General features: G+C 48.0%; 1 protein-coding gene across 20 annotated transcripts in view; it reads right to left on the reverse strand.

The window, feature by feature from the left end:
• Nucleotides 1-11,181, reverse strand: part of KCNS3 (potassium voltage-gated channel modifier subfamily S member 3) — a 38,280-nt gene extending 27,099 nt beyond the window's left edge. For 6 of the 20 annotated variants that reach the window (XM_021085916.2, XM_085015982.1, XM_021085911.2 and 3 more), the window contains exon 1: nt 11,028-11,181. The gene's annotated coding sequence lies outside the window, so the exon portion shown is untranslated. Of the gene's footprint in view, nt 1-6,901; nt 6,976-8,537; nt 9,721-9,809; nt 10,416-11,027 lie in introns of those variants that run through there. The other 14 variants (XM_085015969.1, XM_085015967.1, XM_021085915.2 and 11 more) reach the window with 10 other exon arrangements.
• Nucleotides 11,182-20,856: the final 9,675 nt, after the last annotated feature.

Genomic DNA, 20,856 nt, shown 5'->3' on the forward strand with positions numbered 1-20,856 from the left:
AGTTCCACTTAACATTTTAAATATGATGGTTTATGTAACATCTAATCCATTATTTGGAAGAGAGAAAAAATGTTTTTATGCTTCACAAACATCCACATCCAGCTCCTGGAAGCCATCCTGGGAGGATTTTTTTTTTTTTTTAATGCTCTGCCCAGAGCTATCCACTATGACTAATTCCATACTTTATCAATAGGAAAAAAATTATAAATAATGAGATCCGTAGGCGAAGCAAGTCAGAAAGTTTTCAATTTGACTTATGAAAATTAATTCTCACACCTCTCCTTTCTCCAGCCTATGCCCTAACTGTGCTTACCTCTCTCTGAGTATCCAAGTTCTCCGTACGAGGAAAAATGAGGTGGGATAGAGCAGGAAGGAAGAAAAGGAAAGCCTCTGAAATGCCCAAGTAAGCTCAGCAGTGACAAGTGACAATAGCGAGAGCCCCAGGGACGGCTTTAGTCACCATCTCTGCACAGATGCAGGTTTTCCTCCAGAGGGGCTAAAAGGAAGTCCCCACCCCACAGTAAATAAGAATGCACACTTGAAAAAAACAATTGATATGATACTTCTTTTTTCTTTTTCTTTTCTTTTCCTTTTTCTTTTTTCTTTTTTTTTTTTTTTTTGGTCTTTTTAGGGCCACATCCGTGGCATATGGAAGTTCCAAAGCTAGGGGTGGAACTGGAGCTGCAGCTGCCAGCCTACACCACAGCCACAGCAACATGGGATCGGAACCACATCTGCAACTATATCACAGCTCACGGCAACACCAGATCCTTAGCCCACTGAGTGAGGCCAAGAATCAAATCTGAGTCCTCCTGGATACTAGTCGGGTTCAATACCACCGAGCCATGACGGGAACTCCACCATCTAGTTCTTTCATTTGAAATCATAGATAAGCAATATATGGAAATGCTAAAGTTCAAATTCAGATAACATGAAAGAGACTAAAACATATAGCATAACCAAAAATTAACTTGGTAGCAGATTTGTTCTACAGCACTGATTCTCAAAGTGTCGTCAGGGACCTCTAGAGCTTCTAAGATCCTTTAAAGACTCCATGAGGTCAGAACTATTTTCATAATAAACTAAGGTGTTATTTTCCTGCTTCCCTCTCATTCTTTCACAAGTGTTCAATGGAGTTTTCCAGAGGATATATAATGTTTGAGAATATAACAGACTAAATAGAAAAGTGAATCTAAGAATCCCATGGTGTTCTATTAAACTAGACAATAAATAAATTTGTAAAAGTGTAAAACAATGCCACTCAAATTTTACTGCTTAAAAAAGACAGCTATTTTCACTAAAATATGCCATTTAAATGAGGTGATTATTGTTATTTTAAATGAACTAAAAATTAAATAATTTGAAATGTATCTATTTTAATTTCTAATATAATTTTTTTCTTTTTACAACTGCACCAGTAGCATGTGGAAGTTCTGGGGTTCGGGATCAAATCAGAGCTGCAGCTGTGGTCTATACCACAGCCATGGCAACACTGACCTATAAGGCCAGATCCTCAACCCACTGAGAGAGGCCAGGGATCAAACCTGCATCCTCACAGACACTATGTCAGGTTCTTAACCCACTGAGCCACAATGGGAACTCCTCTAATATAAATATTGACAGCTATAACCCACTTTAACAAAAGCTTTTTGAGGTTCTCAATAATTTTTAAGCATGTAAAGAACCTGGGTCCAAAACACTTGAAAATGCTATTTCACAGCAATGAAGTCTCAGTGTCTTTTTTCCCCAACTTTTTTTCTTTTTTTTTTTTTTTTTTTTTTTTTTTTGTCTTTTTATCTTTTCCAGGGCCGCAGTCACAGCATATGGAGGTTCCCAGGCTAAGGATCTAATCGGAGGTGTAGCCACTGGCCTACACCAGAGCCACAGAAACTCAGGATCCGAGCCGCGTCTGTGACCTACACCACAGCTCACGGCAACGCCGGATCCTTAACCCACTGAGCGAGGCCAGGGATCGAACCACAACCTCGTGGTTCCGAGTCAGATTCATTAACCACTGAGCCGTGATGGGAACTCCTCTCCAACTTTTTTATCATGGTAAAATACACATGCTCTAAAATTTACCATCCCCCCTATTTTGAAGTTCGGTGGTATTAAATGCATTTGTAACATTGTGCAACCACTCTCCAGAACTCTTTTCCTCTTGTGAGACTGAAACTCTCTACCTAATATGGTACTTTTTTGTGGTTTGTCCACTTCATCCAACCAGCTAAGCAGCCCGCATGCAGTAAGGGATGCCCTTCCTCCTCTGGCATGTATGCCTGAGCCCGTGATGTTGGGGGTGGGGGAAGGACCCGTCCCTAAGAGAGAGAATGCCATCTCCTCCCTTCTACACCACTCGGTCCTGGATGTCCACTGCTCAAAACCCTCTCTGTCCCACTCCTATGACTTAACTGTCATCCATGAAGCATCCTGAAACCTAACCCCAATGTCTAATAACACTTAGGCGGGAATTATTTTCAAAGAGCAGCCCTAACTTACAAAGGAAGGGTTTTAAAACAGGGCTTGCTGGTGTGCTCTTAACTGTTGACGTGGGTGATAAAAAGCAACTAAAGGCAAACTCAGGAGAGTCTATGGCCACGTTACATAATGATGCATCCTACTGTGTACTCTCTACTTCAAAGCCTGGCATAAAAGACACAAGATGAGAAGGCAAAGCGTGCTGCAGCTTCCGCATTTTAAGTCTGGAGGAGCTGGGAGAAGAGAACTCAGGGCTCATCACCAAAAAGAGACACCACGCTGACATTTGATTTCTAATTAGATCAAGAAGCCTGGGGAAACTGCTTAAAGGTGAAGCGCTCAGGCACCATGTGAACTTTCACGAGATTCCTATTTTTACCTATCCGGAGAGCCTACACTGTAGGATTCGTGATTTAAGGAGATGATGAGAGGGTATGGGGATAGTGATACCATTTTACACTTCGGCAAAGACAGACAGACAGATAATAAACACTGTCACATAAGGACACTTTTTTTTTTTTTGTCTTTTTGCCATTTCTTGGGCCACTCCCACGGCACATGGAGGTTCCCAGGCTAGGGGTCTAATCGGAGCTGTAGCTGCCAGCCTACACCAGAGCCACAGCAATACGGGATCCGAGCCGCGTCTGCAACCCACACCACAGTTCATGGTAACGCCGGATCGTTAACCCACTGAGCAAGGGCAGGGACCGAACCTGCAACCTCATGGTTCCTAGTCGGATTCGTTAACCACTGCGCCACGAGGGGAACTCCGACACTTTTTATTTACACCTTTAGCTCAGGGGAGACCAGGGTCACAGAGAAAGCTCAACCCTCAAACAGACTAAGGGCTAATCTTGGCCAGGCAGTAGCTAAACACCAAGGGGAGGAGGGCAGGCAGGGTCTTAATGTCAGGTGCCTCATGAGGGTACCACACTTAGGAAACTGGGATCTTAAAAACCCATAAGAAAAACCCTGCACAGAAGGTATGATTTATTGACCCTCAAAGAAAAAGATGCTGAAACATCCTTGCCAGAACCCAGGCATCGCCTCTTGATCCAAATATATAAACAACAGTCTTCTCCCATCTCTTTAGCCAATTCTTCATTTTAAGTAAATCACAGAAAATGGTTTTAGGGGAGCTCCCATCATGGCTCAGTGGAAATGAATCTGACTGGTATCCATGAGAACAGAGGTTTGATCCCTGACCTTGATCAGTGTACTAAGGATCAGGTGTCATGGTGAGCTGTGGTGTAGGTCCTAGATATGGCTCAGATCTGACGCTGCTATGGCTGTGGTGTAGGCCAGCGGCTACAGTCCGATTCAACCCCTAGCTTGGGAGCTTCCATGTGCCATATGCTGTGGGGGCAGCCCTAAATAACAAAAAAAAAAAAAAAAGAGAGAGAGAGAGAGAAGAAAATGGTTTTAGGTTCACCTTGGCAAGTCAATCAGGATTTAAGAAAGCCAAGCCAGTTCGTAGACGAATGAAAGATTAAAAAAAAAAAAATTGTAACAGGAGTTCCGTTGTTGTGACTCTGCGGTAATGAACCCAATGCCAGTTCGATCCCTGGCCTCGCTCAGTGGATTAAGGATCTGGTGTTGCCGTGAGCTGTGGTGTAGGTCGCAGATGCAGCTCAGATTCCGAGTTGCTGTGGCTGTGGCGTACACTGGAAGCTGCAGCTCCGATTCAGCCCTTAGCCTGGGAACATCCATATGCCGCAGGTGCAGCCCTAAAAAGGAAAACAAACAAATAAACAAAAGCAAACATGTTCAAGCCCAAAATATTAATCCACTGGCATTCTTTTATTTCACACTACTTATCTGCCAGGATATAAGTCAGCAAGCATGGCTGAAAGAAGTCTTCAAGAAGCCGATGCCTCTTAACTGATCTTCGGAGTCATCTTCAACGCTCTGGTCCTGTTTGGGCTCCCATTCCCTACGACTCTATATACATTGGCCTCTGGATTCTCTTATCAGTTCTTTAAGGCCCCATCAGGCTCCCGTGATGTTCCTTATGGATCTGTAGGCCAGCATAGTCTGTGAAACATGGGTTCCCAGATGACAAACCATATGTCATTCTCTCGCATTTTTATACCAAGACACCCGTGGGTACAGAGGAAGAGTGGCATGTGATGAGGAAGACCAGGTAAAGGGCTCCTCTGAGACACAGAGAGCTGGCTCATCACCATGCTTGGAGCGCTCCATCGGGCCTCGCCCCCATGCATCTTGGAGAAGCTTTTGGCATCTTCTCACCACCACGCTGATCACTGATGTCTCTCCATTTAAGCCAACTCGAGAGCAGCTTCTTGGTGATCATCAAAGACCAAATGCTTTGAATCTCACCACAAATGTTCCCACATACCCACTCACAGTTCTCCTAATTCAATTTATAAAAATGATCCAAATTAACACATATAAATGACATTACTGAAGAAGGTTTGTAGAAAGATTATCCCTTTTTTAATCACAAAATCACTAGGCTGTAGCCACAGAGAGAGATGGGTATGTGTTGATTTGCTGAGGAGCTGGACTCAGCTCCCTGACCTCAGCCAGGGTCGCCTTCCACATGGGCAGACAAAATGCGAACCCTCGCCTGCACTCAGCCCAAATCTCTGTTCCCTTTCACAACCAACCTATAGGTGTAGAGTCTCTACTTCTAGCCTCCCATTCATTCTCACGGAGTCCAAGCTGGCTTGAGGTCCCACCTCTCCCACATGCCTCGAACTAGACTCCCACCTGCCCTGATAAAACCTCTCTAATCTTTTCTTTTCTCATCTGGTCTTCACAGACGATCTTCTAGAAATATAAATTAGCTCCTGACACTCACCTGCCACAAATCCATTAACTCCTTCCTGCAGCCCTCAAGACAAACGCTACGATCCTGAACTTGGCCCAACATGCACAGCATCACCTGGCCCCTGCCATCCTCTCCAACCTCCTCCAGGCACCTCGGCCCTCTCATGGAGTTTCTCCATACTCAATGTTCATTCCTGCCTTAGAATCCTCACACTCTCTGCAACCTGGAAATCTCCTCCTCTGCCTCTTCATGTGATAAACTCCTCTCTTCCTCTGAAAGGTCTTCCCAGCTCCCCCATCTAAACTAGCACCCTCCTCTCCCTTGCTACTCTCCTCCCACGAAGTTCTTTAGGGCACGTGCCACTACTTAAATGTTTGCATTTATTTGTTTAATGTCTGTCTCCTCACCCAGCCCCAGCATAGTACATAACATCGGGTAAGTACTTAAATACCTGTTGAATAAATGTGTGTATTTATATATGTAAAGAGGATATATACATGACTCCGTACATTAATCATTAAGTCAACATTGGTGAACACCTGCTGGGTGCTCAGTTGAGCTCAGTTGATCCGCGCAGGACAACAACAAGATGCTTCATTCACTGCGGGCTTCAGCAACCACGCCGAAGCCAGCTGCTGTCAACATAAACTGCTTATCTGTAACGTTCCTGCCAAAAGCAGGTCTTGGGCCTTTATTCCAACACTTGTGCAATCAGACAATTTTATAGGGCATCTACTCCAAGCAAGGCTCTGCAGGATTCCAAAGAGAGCAAGAATCCCCACCCACCAAGAAAAATGCTACAACCTAATCTAGTAACTATCCATAGCTTAGCAAGAAGAGTTTACTTTTATAAGGGGTAGGTGTGTGTATTGCAAAGTTGCAAAGGATGATTTAAAGAAATGATAAAGGAAGACAAGAATGAGAAGTCTTCCAAATCCACCTCCACAATTGACTGAACATCTAAACATTGTCAACGTGTTCATCATAAATGAGATTTACTGAATGTAAAAGTAAAACAACAGTAAAAAGGATTTTCTCTTTCTCCCTCGCCCGTCCTGAGCATCCTGATTAGCCAAGAGCGGTAACCGAAAGCCAGCTTCAGGATGACATTCAAACTTCACCACCTCCAAGGACCCTCCACATCCATCACCCTCCTTGTGAGGCAGGAAGAGAATGACTTGGAGTCAGAACACCCCTGACAAGGCTCACTTGGTCTTATTTTTGTCATCTGCAACTCAGGCTTCCTGTCCCCTGCCAGTCACCGATCACACTTACCAGGAGAACTGAAATGAGAAAACTTTGTGAAGTTTCTGCAAACTACACTAGACTAGACAAACGTGACAGAACCACTGTGACTTCTATCGGGCTCATATTTAGCATCGTCTGTTGTCCTGTCTTGTGCTTGAGTCTCCAGGTCCACTGCCAGTTCAAGTCAGAGAAAATGTCTTGGGTTCTGCCTGTTCTCGGTGCCTGCAGTACTGGGCGCAGGGTGACCACACAAGAGTTTTTCATGAGTTGGTTACTGGTTGGTTTATTTGGTGGATCTGACTCTGAGTGCAGTGTTCTGTGATTTTCCTGGGTTTCTCATTGACAATAAACACATTTTCTGGAAATAGCCACACTGTTTACCTTGCCCATGATCTTTAAGGTCTGCCTCTCCTTTTCCCAACCAGCTGGGCAGAATTCCATTGGAAAGAGGGCAACTGTGGCAAAAGCAGAAAGAGCATAGCATAGTTTCTAGCACGGTTTTCAAATTTCTTTTCAAGGGGACAAGGGGAGCCAAAACATCGCTTGGTAACAGCAAGCCACCTCTCCCGGTCACCGTTCAACAAGCCCAGTCTGAGTCCTACTAAGTGCAGGGCAAAGGGCAGAATCTCACAGTGGCTCCTCAGACCAACCACCAGGGATAGAATCGTCCTTGTTATGGTCCTCGTTATGTGACTTTGCACAAAATACTCACTGGTCTCTTTTTCTCTCCTCTACAATAGAGTAATTCATGGAAGCAGAGATCAGAGTAGTGTGGCAATAAGCCAAGGAATACCTAGAGCTACCAAAAGCTAGATCAGGCAAAGACCAGATTGCCCACAGAGCCTTTAGAGGGATGGTAGCCCTGTGGGCTACCTTGTTTGGGGACTTCTAACCTCCAGAACTGTGAGAGAATATTTTTCTGTCATTTTAAGTCAGGAAAATAAAATAAAATAAGGTAATAAAAGAGCCTACCTCCCAAGGTCATCACCAGGATGAAATGAGTTAATACATGGAGAGCTTTCAGCCCATACAGGGTAACAACAATATTAGACATCTAGATCCTGGAAGCTAAATAGACCAAGGTTCAGAGATGCCAAGTGACTTATATCAAGACAAGGAGCCATAAGCAGGTAGAAATCAGGGCTGGAGCCCAGGATCCTGGTCCTAGTCTGTTCTCTATGATGCCCCCTCACGGATTTTACATACAAGTGACACCCAGGGGATCTACCTTCCTGACACCTGATAAGCAGAGGCAATAAGCATGCTCTCCTCCCCCTATGCCTCAGCCTACCCTGGAGAGCCGTCCTGGCCTGCCAGTGAGGCCTCAGGCCCAGCCCCATCCAGTGGTCTCTGATCAGGCTCAGAATATCCTGCAGGGGCTCTGTTCCCTGCTGGCTCTCATAGCAACACTGACACAAAGAAGGGAAGCCTCACTTCCTAATGCGGGTGTTCTAAGGATTAAATGAGATAATGCCTGGAAAAGGGCCGAGCAGAGTAGCTGGCATATGGTAGGCGGCCAAGAAATGTTATCTGCGGGGGAAAAAAAAAAAAAGTGGAAGCAGAGGAGGAGGAGGAAAACCCCGTGGTGCCTGCTCTCTCAGAGCTGACAGCCCCAAATGCCAGACACAGGGCAGATGGAGCTCTCTGGTACAATAGAAAGATGCAGAGTCTGTGAAGGATAACAGTGAAAGGCAAAATTCACTGAATAAGGAGGAGGGGACTGGAGTGCCCACCCTTCCCCTACTTTCTTAAATAATAATAATAATATGGACGAAGAAAAACCTTAGCTGGTGCTTTGCCGGCCAACTTAAGTGTCAGAGCATTGGATTTTTAATATTTTAATATTTCTGAACAGAACAAAGATTGCTTCCAACTTCCCAATTTGCTCTCATACACTTGACCAGCAAAACCTTAGCTTTGCTGCATTCATTAATGGCTTTCTCTATTCAGGCTGATTTTCCAGGTAATAATGGCTCAGAGACAAGATTGATTCCGCAAGTCTCCTTAGAATACTCACATGCTCTGGATTCAGCGTTCTTGAGTATTCAGTATCATCTTCTCCCTACCCCAGTACTGACAATTCCTAGTTCTGAAATGACTAACAATACTAGAACCCGAGAAGGGTGGAATTCGGTGAGACAAAAAAAAAAAAAAGAAAGATCAACTGAAACTTCATCCTGTGCTGTGACCAAGGCCTGGCCCCAGGCACCATGGGCGGGTTGTAGACACATACTGGATGAATCCCTGTCCTCAAGCAGCTTACAACCCAGTAAAGAGTGAGAACTACCCTGAACACCAAGTTCAACCACAGAATCAATGCCACCCTCTCTCAGCCTGAAACGCTGAGAGTACTGGGGAGAAGAGCACTAAGGCATCTGCCTTTAGCAAGAGAGGCAGGTGCTCAGGAAAATGCTTACTTCCTGTTTACCTGGGCAAGTATTTGCAAGTAGTCCACAAAGGGGAGCAACTAGGTGTAACTTATACAGTTCTAAGTGAATGCTTACGCAAATCACTTAAGCAAATACATGAAAAGGGACGGGAAGGTTCCTGATCTTGTTTTCCTCACCTGCCCTGCACTCGGAGATGAAATGAAAGATCAAAACCTAGCAGCTACTCTACCCGGACGACGAAGAGAAACACCACCCCGCCCCCCAACCACGCCGCAGCATCAAACCAGGGCCCCTGGGTCCTTCTGGCAGGAGGAGGTGGTCCTTTGCAGCCCTCCACCCGGGTCCTGGGCTGTCTGAGTTAGGCTCTCTGTTCTGTGTCCCAGTACAGACGCTGGAGACATCAAGGGCGCAAAAGGTGCTCCTTTCCCAAAGACACAAGAGGCAGAGCAGGGGAAGAGCGCGCAGGGGCGGCGGGGGGGGGGGGGCGGGATGGGGGGGCATCAGAATGATCTCTGCAATGCGAAAGGCTCGCAGCCCGGCCCGCCGCGGCCCCTGCCGGCAGGTCTGGCTCGCTCGCCAGCCAATTCACCTCAAGAAGTCGGGCAGCCACCCAGAGGGGTGCGGGAAACGGAAGTTCCCGACCCCAGGGCACCCACTCCCATCAGTACCACTGATCCAAACGCACGGTCTGCGTACGACTCAACAAGGGCCCTGCAAGCTCCAAGCCACTTCCACCCGGGGCGCACCGGCAGTCCCTAGGCGCAGCGCGGCACCAGAGCACCGGTCCTGGATGCGCTCTTCCCCGCAACTGTCGCGGGGCGCTTTGCACCTCTGCAGGGCAAAGGGGAGGGGAGGATGACAAGGAAGAAGGCGGAGCGGGCGGCCTGGGAAGCACTTACATTTGTCAGGAAAGCGCCTCCTCTCGAGGAAGAGAAGGAACGGCTTCCCGGCTAAGGAAACGCCCCAGGGATGCCCCTCCGCGGAGTGCCGCCTTCCCCCGGCTCCTCGATTCTCCCGCCTCCATCTGTCCTCCACCCCGCACCCAAAAGCGGACTCTAAACAGCGTCCCTGCGGCTTTCCGAAGGACCCAGACACTCCCTCGGCTGCCGGCAACTCGCGCAACAGGCAGATCCTTAGGGTTCCAGCGACGACCGGCTCTAGGGACGGGAGGATGGAGAGCGTTGGAGACAGGCGCCCAGCAGGATGCAAAGTCCCCTGCGGATGTAGATCTGCCGGGTCGTGAACCCGTAACCAAGGCCACGACAGGGCAGGGCAGCAAAAGGTAGGGAAAGTTACCGGGTCGTATGGAGAAGTCTGCGGAGCGCACGGAGAGGTGGGGACACAAGTAGGTACCTGCAGGAGTCCGAGGACCTCTGGCTGCCTCGGCTCTGGGACGCCGCCGGCCCGCGCCGCAGGGATCTGGCGTCTCCGCGCGGTCCCGCGCCCGCCGCAGCGGCGGCGGCAAGGAGAGCCGAGTGCCCCGCGTCGGTCAATCGGTCCGTCCCGCCCGGCAGGAGCTTGGCGCCCCGGAGCCGCGGGCGGGGCGGGGCGGGGCGGGGCGGGGCGGGGCCGGCCGCTGGGCCGCCGCCCTATTGGTCCCAGCCTCGCCTGCCGCCTGGCTTCGGGCTCGCAGTCCTAGGTCCCCGGGCTGAGGGCGCGGCGCTCCGCCGCCGGCGGTCGCTGGCTGCCGGGCTCAGGCCGCGCGACTGGCGGACCCTGGGACGAACAGAGAGGCGTCCCCGCCAGGCGCGCGCCCCCGCCTAGACCCAAGTGCACAGTCACTCCTGGAGCTGCACGCCGGGTCCGGGTGGGAGCCGGAGCGCGCCCCACGCCTCCTACCTGCGCGCCCTGCCGGGCTGGGGCCACCTTGACCCTGTGGGACACGGACGACCCCCTCTGCTGCCCCGGCGGCTCCCGCAACCGCCTCTCGGCCCAAGCAACACTGAGAATTTGCCGGGATTTTCTTAGGAAGTATCGAGGCCCCCAACTTGTTTTAAAACAAAGTGCAAAGGAGGAAACATCCCCTGGTCCTGCCTGTTTACCTCCAGCCCCGCTGCCTGAAGACTCACGCAGCCTACAGAACCAGATTGATTTGCACGCTCCGTTCCTCAACTCACCAAGTCCTAAGGGGTGAACCATGCACCGAGCGGAAAGGAGGACAAGCGGAGTCCCCTTCTACCAGAGGAAGACGCCTGCGGCCACGGTCGGACGGCAAACCAGGACCTCAGCGAAAGAGGCGTGTGGTCCAGAAGGCATCGCCCGCCCCTCTGCAGTGAGGGAGAACGCTCAGTGAACCGCCCCGAGGAGAAATGGGACGCTCGGGGACCCACCCCCGCGCTCCCCCTCCCGCCCCCAAACTGCAGATTTTTAAGTTGTGCAGACTTGCAATAATTCCTCAGAGCCAGCTGCTCTAAGATGTAGGCGCTCAGTGTTCCTTGGGTTCCCGCCCCACATCACGCAATCCGCCAGCTGCCCGCAACCCGGCACCCGCTGATCACCGGCCCCAGACCTGCGCCTAGCTGGTCCACACCAAGTTGAGTTCCAGGCCCTGAGCCAGGCACACAGGAGGCGATGGGGGCAGAGGGGTGTGTGGAAAAGTGAAAGGCACTTTCTCTGACCTCATCAAAGTACCCCAGAGTACCTTTGCGTTCTCTTATCGTTTTTGTTTGGTCAAAACCCACAGCGTTCCCACTGTATCTGTAGGCTTCCAGAAGGAGGTGAAACCTGCACTACACAGGCTTGGCTAGAGGAGATGAGAATAGTGAACAGGAATGGCAGAGGAGGAATGAAAGCCCACCTTTCCTCACCTCAGCCTACAGCATTTTCTTTGTCCTATGGAAGGTGAGGTGGGATGTAGGTGACTGGAGATCTGATGTTTTGTTCTCTGATCTACTGGTTCTTTGGCTTCACCAAACCTGCCCCCTCTCTTGTGGAAGAGGATCCAACACATTTGTCTACACTGCTGTTAGCAGATGGCTGAAAAAAGGTAAATGTTCATAGATTATTCTTCATTTTTAGCATAAAACCTAACATTAGTCTAAAAATATGTTTACATGCATCAGCATCTGGGTAGAATGCCTTCAGATCTCTCCCAGCAGTTAGCCCTTTAATCATTTTCAAATCACCAAGTTTATCCAAAAAGTCCAGCATTGTTTACTCGACAGTGAACTATGTCGGGAATCTCTAAGCACTGCAGGAGCCATCTGCAGTGCAGAAGAGTCTGGAATGAGGTCCTTCTTATGGGTTCTGGATGGCACATGTGAACTGGGAGAAAAGGCACGTGGGGGGGGTTAGCTCAGGAAGGGCCCCAACTTGGCATCTATAAAAGGTGGGGACAGAAAGGACAGGTTCCACTCTAGGCATACTTGGGGGAGGGGTGGGGAAGGGGCACAGAATTCGAAGTCAGACAGACTGGGTTCTCATCCTGCTGTGTCCTGTAGAAGCCTTGAGATTGAGACACTTAGCTTTTCAGCCCTGGTTTCTTCATTAAGAAGAAAAGTTTCTCTCTCAAAGGGTGATCATGAGAAGCAAATGAAATGATAAACAGGAAAGCATTGCATAGACCATAAACAACATGTCTGTTACCTGAAAATTTATGAAGGTTGAGCCAGGCCAAGTGGCAAATGCACTCCTATACACACACACACACACACACACACACACACACACGCATGCTCCCTTGTCCCCTGGGTCTAGAGCCCCTTCCTCTGACGTCAGTCTCCATCACCACAGCACACGCTCTTAACTGTCTGACTGCCTCCTTCCTCCCACACGCTCACCTCTCACCCCATCAGAATGTTTTTATGCTGTGTGATATGAAACCCCATCTTCTCTTCACTACCCAGTCCATAGGAAAGCACCTAGACAAGTCGTGTGTTAGCTGTAAGGGGTTGATCACCAGTTGCCAGTAGGGTTCATTCCTCCAAGGTTTCAGAAAACCTCTCTCACCCATTTACCCACATGCCCATGCAGTCCCTTCCCTCTCCCCCCCAAACCTGCCCTTGATCTTTCAGTCTCACTAAAGTCCAAAGGACAGAAGATAGCTGGGTGTCACCTCTGGAGGTAAGAAAAGTACTAATTTGCTTTTTTTTTAATTTTTATTGGAATATAGTCAACTTACAAAGTTGTATTAATTACAGGCATAAACCATGATTCAAAAAGATTCATGCAACCCCAGTGTTCATTGCAGCACTATTTACAATAGCCAAGACATGGGAGCAACCTAAATGTCCATCAACAGAGGAGTGGATAAAGAAGATGTGGCACATATGTACAATGGAATATTACTCAGCCATTAAAAAGCATGAAATAATGCCATTTGCCACAACATCAGTGGATCTAGATATTATCATACTAAGTGAAGTAAGTCAGACAAAGATAAATATCATATGAAATCACTAATATGTGGAATCTAATAAAATGATAATAATTTGCTTTTTTTTTCAGGCCATTCCCATGGTACATGGAAGTTCCCAGGCCAGGGACCAAATCTGAGCCATGGATACAGCCTATGCCAGAGCTGCAGCAATGCCAGATCCTTAACCCACTGTGCCAGGCTAGGGATGGAACCCTCAGCAGCAACTCAAACCAACATGACATCCTGTATTTCTCTGTTACCCTCTATCAGGTAAAAAGAAACATATAAACCATCACATTAATCTCCTTGCTTGGATGCCAGGCAGCTCAAGACTAAATGCAGTTAACTAGTTAGAGTGGTTTTTTTTCCAGATTATTGCTGCAATGGTCACTCTTCTTTCATGAAATCATTTACATGCTTACTTTGAATATCCTATTATATTATTTTTATATTGAAAGTACCTTAAATTATTAGGATCTCCAAATATATAGATGCAAATTCTATGGATTAAGAAGTAATACATGTACACAATGGAATATGACTCGGCCATAAAAAAGGAATGAATTAATGCCATTTGCAGCAACATGGAGGCAACTAGAGATTCTCATACTAAGTGAAGTAAGCCAGAAAAAGAAAGACAAACACCACATGATATCACTTATATATGGAATCTAAAATATGGCAGAAATGAACCTATGCACAAAACAGAAACAGACTCAGGGACATGGAGAACAGGGGGGGGGAGAGGGAAGGGAGGAGGGAGTGAGTTGGACTGGAGTTTGGGGTTAGTAGATGCAAACTATTGCATCTGGAGTGGATGAGCAATGAGATCCTACCATATAACACAGGGAACTATATCCAGTCTCTTAGGAGAGAATATGATGGAAGATAATATGAGAAAAGAATATATATATATATATCTAGGGAGTTCCCGTCATGGCACAGTGGTTAACGAATCCGACTAGGAACCATGAGGTTGCGGGTTCAATCCCTGCCCTTGCTCAGTGGGTTAAGGATCCGGCGTTGCCATGAGCTGTGGTGTAGGTCGCAGATGCAGCTCGGATCTCGCGTTGCTGTGGCTCTGTCGTAGGCTGGCAGCTACAGCTCCGATTAGACCCCTAGCCTGGGAACCTCCATATGCCGAGGGAGCGGCTCTAGAAATGGCAAAAAGACAAAAAAAAAAAAGAATATATATATCTACCTGAATCACCTTGCTATACAGCAGAAATTGGCTGAATATTGTAAATCAACTATAGTTTTAAAAAATAAAATGAAATCAAATGAAAACAAAGACTAGAATACTAACCTGCCTCTGAACACCTCCTCTGTGGTTCTGGTTTTGGCTAGATGCTCTCCAAAGTCCTTGGTAGTTCTTTTATTATTATTATTATTATTATTTGTTATTTTTGTTTTTTTGAACTGGTGCAAAGTTTACTGTGTCATACAACGTGGCTCACAAAAGCGATGGGGAATTCCAATGCGCCAACTGTTTCTTGAATTGTTTCTTTTACCCCAATGGAGACAAGATCCTTTCCTGCAGAACTGCGCCCCCCCCCCCGCCCCGCCCAAAACAGACAGAATGCAAGACCATCACAATGGGGCTATGACCAGTTCCACGGACACGCAACACATTGGCATTGACATGCCCAGAGGGGTACACCAGACAGCAGTGGGTGCTGGGCCAAGGAAGCGGCGTGATGCACCCGTGGAGGAGGAGCCCCGGCTGTGTCTGGGAATACATTTCACACAGGGGACACGTCCCCGAGGACGGGCTGTAGTGGCCCCTAAAGCAGGTCAGATGTGTGACTTTTCATCTTGGGCCAATAAATAACTGTTGGATGAACGCATAAATTAGAAATGGATGCTACTAAACTTCACACGCGGGGAATGTACAACCGGGTGGAAATCAAATCAAGCAAAGTGGCAGGGTAGGTGAGAGGGGGTCTGGAGGTGAGGGATTATCAACAGCACGCACTCTATTTGGTACCCTAACTTACGCGCCTTTAGCTGGCTTCTGCTTTCCTCCCGGAGTAGGTGCTGGCACAGGCGTCTCCCAGCGCAACTCCCTGGGCGGAACGTGGGTCGCTGCTTGAAGAGAGAAGTGCTGGAAGGCAGCGGGCTGGGGGGTCCGGGACTCTTAGCTGCTTGCCTCTCCCCAGTGCTAGACGCCCACGGCCTTGATGAGCGCGGCTCCCCTGCCGCTACCGTCTTCCCATGAGAGGAAGGACGCTTTACACGTTGGTGACAGTTCCTTCGCTGGTGCATGATTCTGGAGAAGTGCAGATGAAGCTTGTAGAGCGTCCCGTCCACACCCACGGTCATGTTCAGGTGGTCCAGCCCCCTGTTCTCTAGGATCTTATCCACTACGGCCCCCGAGCCCATGCCACGCAGCTGCTCCACCCTCTTGGACACCACCCCGCTGACACGATCTTCACGAGGATACTGTCATCGCAGGTGCTGTTCAGGCCCAGCTGCTAGAGGACGGCCCATACCTGCAGCAGCGCTAACCTGTCCCTTTCGATCTGAGAGAGATACTTGGTCTGAAAGATATCCCACCTCTTCAGTGGCTCAGAGATCTGAGAAATCCCCTTTTGGTGAAGAAGATCAAGACGTTGTGAACAACTTTACCCAGGTACATGCCACTGATCATCTTCTCATAACTTGGTTTCCCGGCATTTGGAGAATGTTTGTCACAGACTGTTCTGATGTCATCTGGACACTTATTGTCCCCAAAGGCACCCCACTCCATGTTGCTACACATGCACCCCTCAGTTCCTTCTAGAGTCTGGACATTCTTCACTTCTTCCATGTAGCAGGCATTGCTGCCCGTCTCTATGATGAGTCCAGCCTCACAGGTGGGTTCCTCATAAGCACAGGTCATTATGGTGCCCACTGCATCGTTGACCACAGCCACCATGGCCAGGTCGAATTCCTCTCTCCTTTTTATCATGTCCCTCAGTAAGGTTGCTGCATCGTGCCCCATGCAGTTAGTTGCCTGAAAACCCTTGGTCCAGGTGATCAAGATTCCCTCATCCAAGCTCCTATGCCAGGGAAAGGAAAACGTGAAGCCCAAAGGTATTCTGGGGCCCTCAATGCCCATGTAGTCCATGAAGGTCCTTGCTAGTTATAAAAGCTTTACAATTCTACAAATAAAAGGACACAGTTTATACATTATTTTTAAAAAAGAAGAAGAATAGAAGAAGAAAGAGAGAGAAAGAAAGAAAGAAAGAAAGAAAGAAAGAAAGAAAGAAAGAAAGAAAGGAAGGAAGGAAGAAAGAAAGAAAGAAAGGAGGGAAGGAAGAAAGGAAGGAAGGAAGGAAGGAAAAGAAAAAGAAAGGAAGGAAGAAAAAACCCTGTGAGGGAATATTGCTTAAGTCTCCAAGCACAAAGGAATGCTCTTCTAGGTACTTCGAAGTATCCTCTGAGGACTTCCAAGTTGAGGTCCACGGAACATCTGTGCCATGGTCAGAAGCTTTGGGAAAGTTCATACTGCATCCACCTGTCAATACACATAATATACCTTAGCTCAGCAAAGGCTCTGTCTGAGAGGTCAAGACAAAAAAAATACTCCAATGGATGAATTTCCAGACTGCTCATAATCCAGCCAAAGCCTACCTTTTTAGCCAATGTCAAGCTCTTCACACCTTTCTCTCTGTCTTACCCGTTCTCTCACATCTTCTCCCACCCCAACACACACACCCTCCAGTCTTACCTTCCAACCCAACACATCAGCTCCATCTTTCTCCTTTGCTTACTGTGTGCTTGTTGAGCCTTGGCCCTTCCTGCACCCTGTTTCTATAATGCCCCCTTCTCTACCTGGCAAATGCCAACTCAATCTCCAATATCATTGTCACTCATTTCCTTGGAGCTTTCCCTTAACCCACAAATCATATTTAACCACCCCTTCTATGGGGTCCCATTATACTTTGCACAAATCTCCAGGTACAGTTATTCTTCTGTGCTGTTTTTGCTTGCTTAGATTGAATCTCCTCTATTAAACTGTGAGCTCCTTAAGGGCTGACATTATGTGGTATTATTCAACTCAGTACCTTCAGAGCCTGGCCCATTACAGATGCTCAGTGATTGCTTTAAGAATAAAATGGATGGATGGATGGATGGATGGATGCATGGATGGATGGATGCATGGATGGCTGGACGGACAGAGGGATGGATGGACAGAGAGATGGATAGATGGATGGATGGACAGAGGGATGGATGGATGGAGGGAGGGATGGATGGATGAATGGACAGAGGGATGGATGTCAGGCCTTTAAACTTCAGGGAAGGTACAGGAAAGCAAACTCAGAGGTACCAAAGACCAGATATGTCCACTTCATGGTTTTTCCTTTGGAAGAATTCTGGACATTCCTTTTTGTCTTTTTGGGGGGAGTGGGGGCTGTACCTGTAGCACATGAGGTTGAATCAGAGCCATGGCTACCAGCCTATGCCACAGCCAGAGCAACACCAGATCTGAGCCACATGTACAACTTTTGCCACAGGTTGCAGCAACCCAAATCCTTAACCCACTGAGCAGGGCCAGGGATAAAACTCACATCCTCATAGATACTAGTTGGGTTCTTAACCCACCACAAAGGGAACTACCTACACCTTCATTTTTTAATAATCTTCATTTGTATAACGGAACATAGGGTCTAGTCTTCAATTTCAACTTGAAGAATAAAGCGTTTACTTACAGCAGAGACTGTTGGGCACAACCCCATGGCCTTTTTCCTTCCTTGGTAATAGTCCCCCAGTGGTTACCTGGATAGGAGGATGACCAACTCTGGGAGTGTCTCAGTTTTAAAACTGGAAGTCCAGTGCCCCCAAAAACCTATTCAGTCCAGGCAAATCAGGACTGTTGATCATCCTACAAGATGCATTGGTGCCCAGGATAAAGTCTACATGTCCAACCCCATCAAGCCAGTAGGGGAGAGCATACAACTGAGGTATTTCCAATGGGAGGCCAGTGGAAGTGACCCATCCAGTCTCTGTGACAGGAGAAATTCTCTATTAAAATTTTCTTGAGGAGTTCCCGTCGTGGTGCAGTGGTTAACGAATCCGACTAGGAACCATGAGGTTGCGGGTTCAGTCCCTGCCCTTGCTCAGTGGGTTAATGATCCGGCGTTGCCGTGAGCTGTGGTGTAGGTTGCAGACGAGGCTCGGATCCCGCATTGTTGTGGCTTTGGCGTAGGCCCGTGGCTGCAGCTCCGATTCGACCCCTAGCCTGGGAATCTCCATATGCTGCGGGAGCGACCCAAGAAATGGCAAAAAGACAAAAAAAAAAAAAAAAAATTTTTTTCTGGAAAAAAAAATCACAGCTTCTTATTGCAATAATAACATAGGGAGGCAATTCTACCATATCAACATATAGTAGTGAGAAGGAGTCAAAAGATCTTTTTGGTGAAGAGTTCCCCTTGTGGGTCCGTGGAAAAGAATCCAACTAGGATCCATGAGGATGCGGGTTCGATCCTTGGCCTCGCTCAGTGAGTTAAGGATCCGGCGTTGCCGTGAGTTGTGGTGTAGGTCACAGACTCAACTTGGATCCTGCATTACCGTGGCTGTGGTGCAGGCCAGCACCTGCAGCTCTGATTTGACCCCTAGCCTGGGAACTTCCATATGCCACAGATGTAGCCCTAAAAAGCAACGAAACAAAATAAAACAAAACAAAAAGACGTTTCTGGAGGAGCAAGATGGGAAGTAAGCCCCCTGCTGGCTGTATGCAGCAGGTCAGGCTCCTGAATGCACCCAGCCTTCCTCTTTCAATGCAGCTGCAGTTATACCTAGGAGCACTGCTCAGCTAGACTGACTTAGTCATCTTTCTTTCCTTCTTTTTTTTTTTCCCCTTGGTTGCAGAAGGCTAAGGTTCTCTTACTCCTCAGTTCTAGCATATTCTCATCATTAGCACACACAAGGCCTCTCTCCTGTTCTGATTATTTATTTTGCTTTTATCCACACTTGCACTGCCACCCCAACTCTCCATAGGCTGCCATTCTAACGAGCCTATTGACAGCCTTTGTTTCCATGTCCCTGCAAAATGTGTATGGTTGTGTTGAATGCATACCATTTTAATTTAGGCAAATGAGACTTTGTCCTCTCTCTCAATCTTCTCATGTGTTTCACTCTACAAGGTAGGCTGCGTTTTACCTCCATTCCTGTTACTCTACGTGCATCTCCTCTTTTTGGGGGGTGGGAACTGCACCTGTGGCATATGGAAGTTCCCTGCCTAGGGGTTGAATTAGAGCTACACCTGCTGGCCACAGCCACAGGCACAGCAATGCCAGATCCCAGCCGCATCTGTGACCTACACTGCAGCTCACGGCAATGCCAGGTCCTTAGCCCACTGAGCCAAGGATCAAACCCCCATCCCCATGGATACGATTCGGGCTTGTTACTGCTGAGCCACAGTGGTAACTTCTGCATCTCCTTTTTGTTACTGTATGTCATCCACTCTCCAATGATGGGTGCCCAGAATATCCCAAATTCCCCACCACCACAAACAACAGTGGGAGGAACAACCACACATGTGTCACCTTATGGACCTGGGGAGAATTGAGGGTAGTACTATGTACCCAGCTGCAGGATTGCTGGTCATAGGGTACAGAGAGGGCTGATATAGAAATGCTGAAACACTTCTATGCTGATTAGTACATAACTCTACCCCCAAGACCTCAGAATATTCTTCCCATTGCCCCTGCCCCTTCTCCAAGAGCCCCCAGAAATTTCCACCATCCACCCATTAGCCCATTAATTAAAGGGCTAATGTCTGGCCCAGAGGGAACTGACAGTCTTTCTAGCAGCTGATAAATATTTTGAATATCACCCCTGGATAGGCATATACTTAATTTAATGGTCCTAGTCTTTATTCCTCCACAGAGAAACCAAACCGAAAAAAAAAAACCCTTCCCTGAAGAGTTTGGGCTCTTGTCCTGTCGCTAAGGAATTCTCAGAAATACTGCTGATGCTCCCATCTGCAACACCAAGGTCAGGTCCTACTCAATGCTAAGCAGAGATGTGGGAGCCAGCAGACTGTGACGAAACTCTGATTCAGGGCCAACACCACAGGCAGCTGTGCCAGCAGGTGAAGTGTCCTAGGCCCCGAGTTTTACCTCTAGCTGGGTGACTTGAAGCATCTCACTTCTCTGACCCTCAGTTTCTTCCTTGGCCAGACACTTCCCCATGGGCTGGGAATGGGGTTCAAAGAAGGTAATGATGTGATACAGAGCCATATTGAGGGAAGAAAAACCTTTTGGTATCCAACTCAGCATCACACTGGCTGTGTCACCTTGGCCCTTGCAGTGTCTTACTTCCTCAAGTATAAAATGGGGATGATTATACTGTATTGTACTCCGAATTACGAGAGTCCATGTGCCGCCTTGCCATCGTTGAGCCTCACAGGTCCAAGGAGGCTTAGCCATGAGTTGCCCTGCTCTGGCCAGATACGCCCCCTCCCAGTAGGGAAGGACCCTCCCCTGGCTGGTTCTCTGTCAGCTGGACCAACTGCACCCCACTGGGTCCTCAGCCTAGTGGGTTTCAACTCCCTGCCAGGCCACAAAACTACTCAAGCTAGACAATCACCTCCTCCTGCAGAA

The sequence above is a fragment of the Sus scrofa genome, chromosome 3 (assembly GCF_054392235.1).
Source record: "Sus scrofa isolate SSC_HxYL_T2T_F1_AM1 chromosome 3, Sscrofa_HxYL_maternal_Yorkshire_Landrace_v2.0, whole genome shotgun sequence".
Classification (NCBI taxonomy): Eukaryota; Metazoa; Chordata; class Mammalia; order Artiodactyla; family Suidae; genus Sus; species Sus scrofa.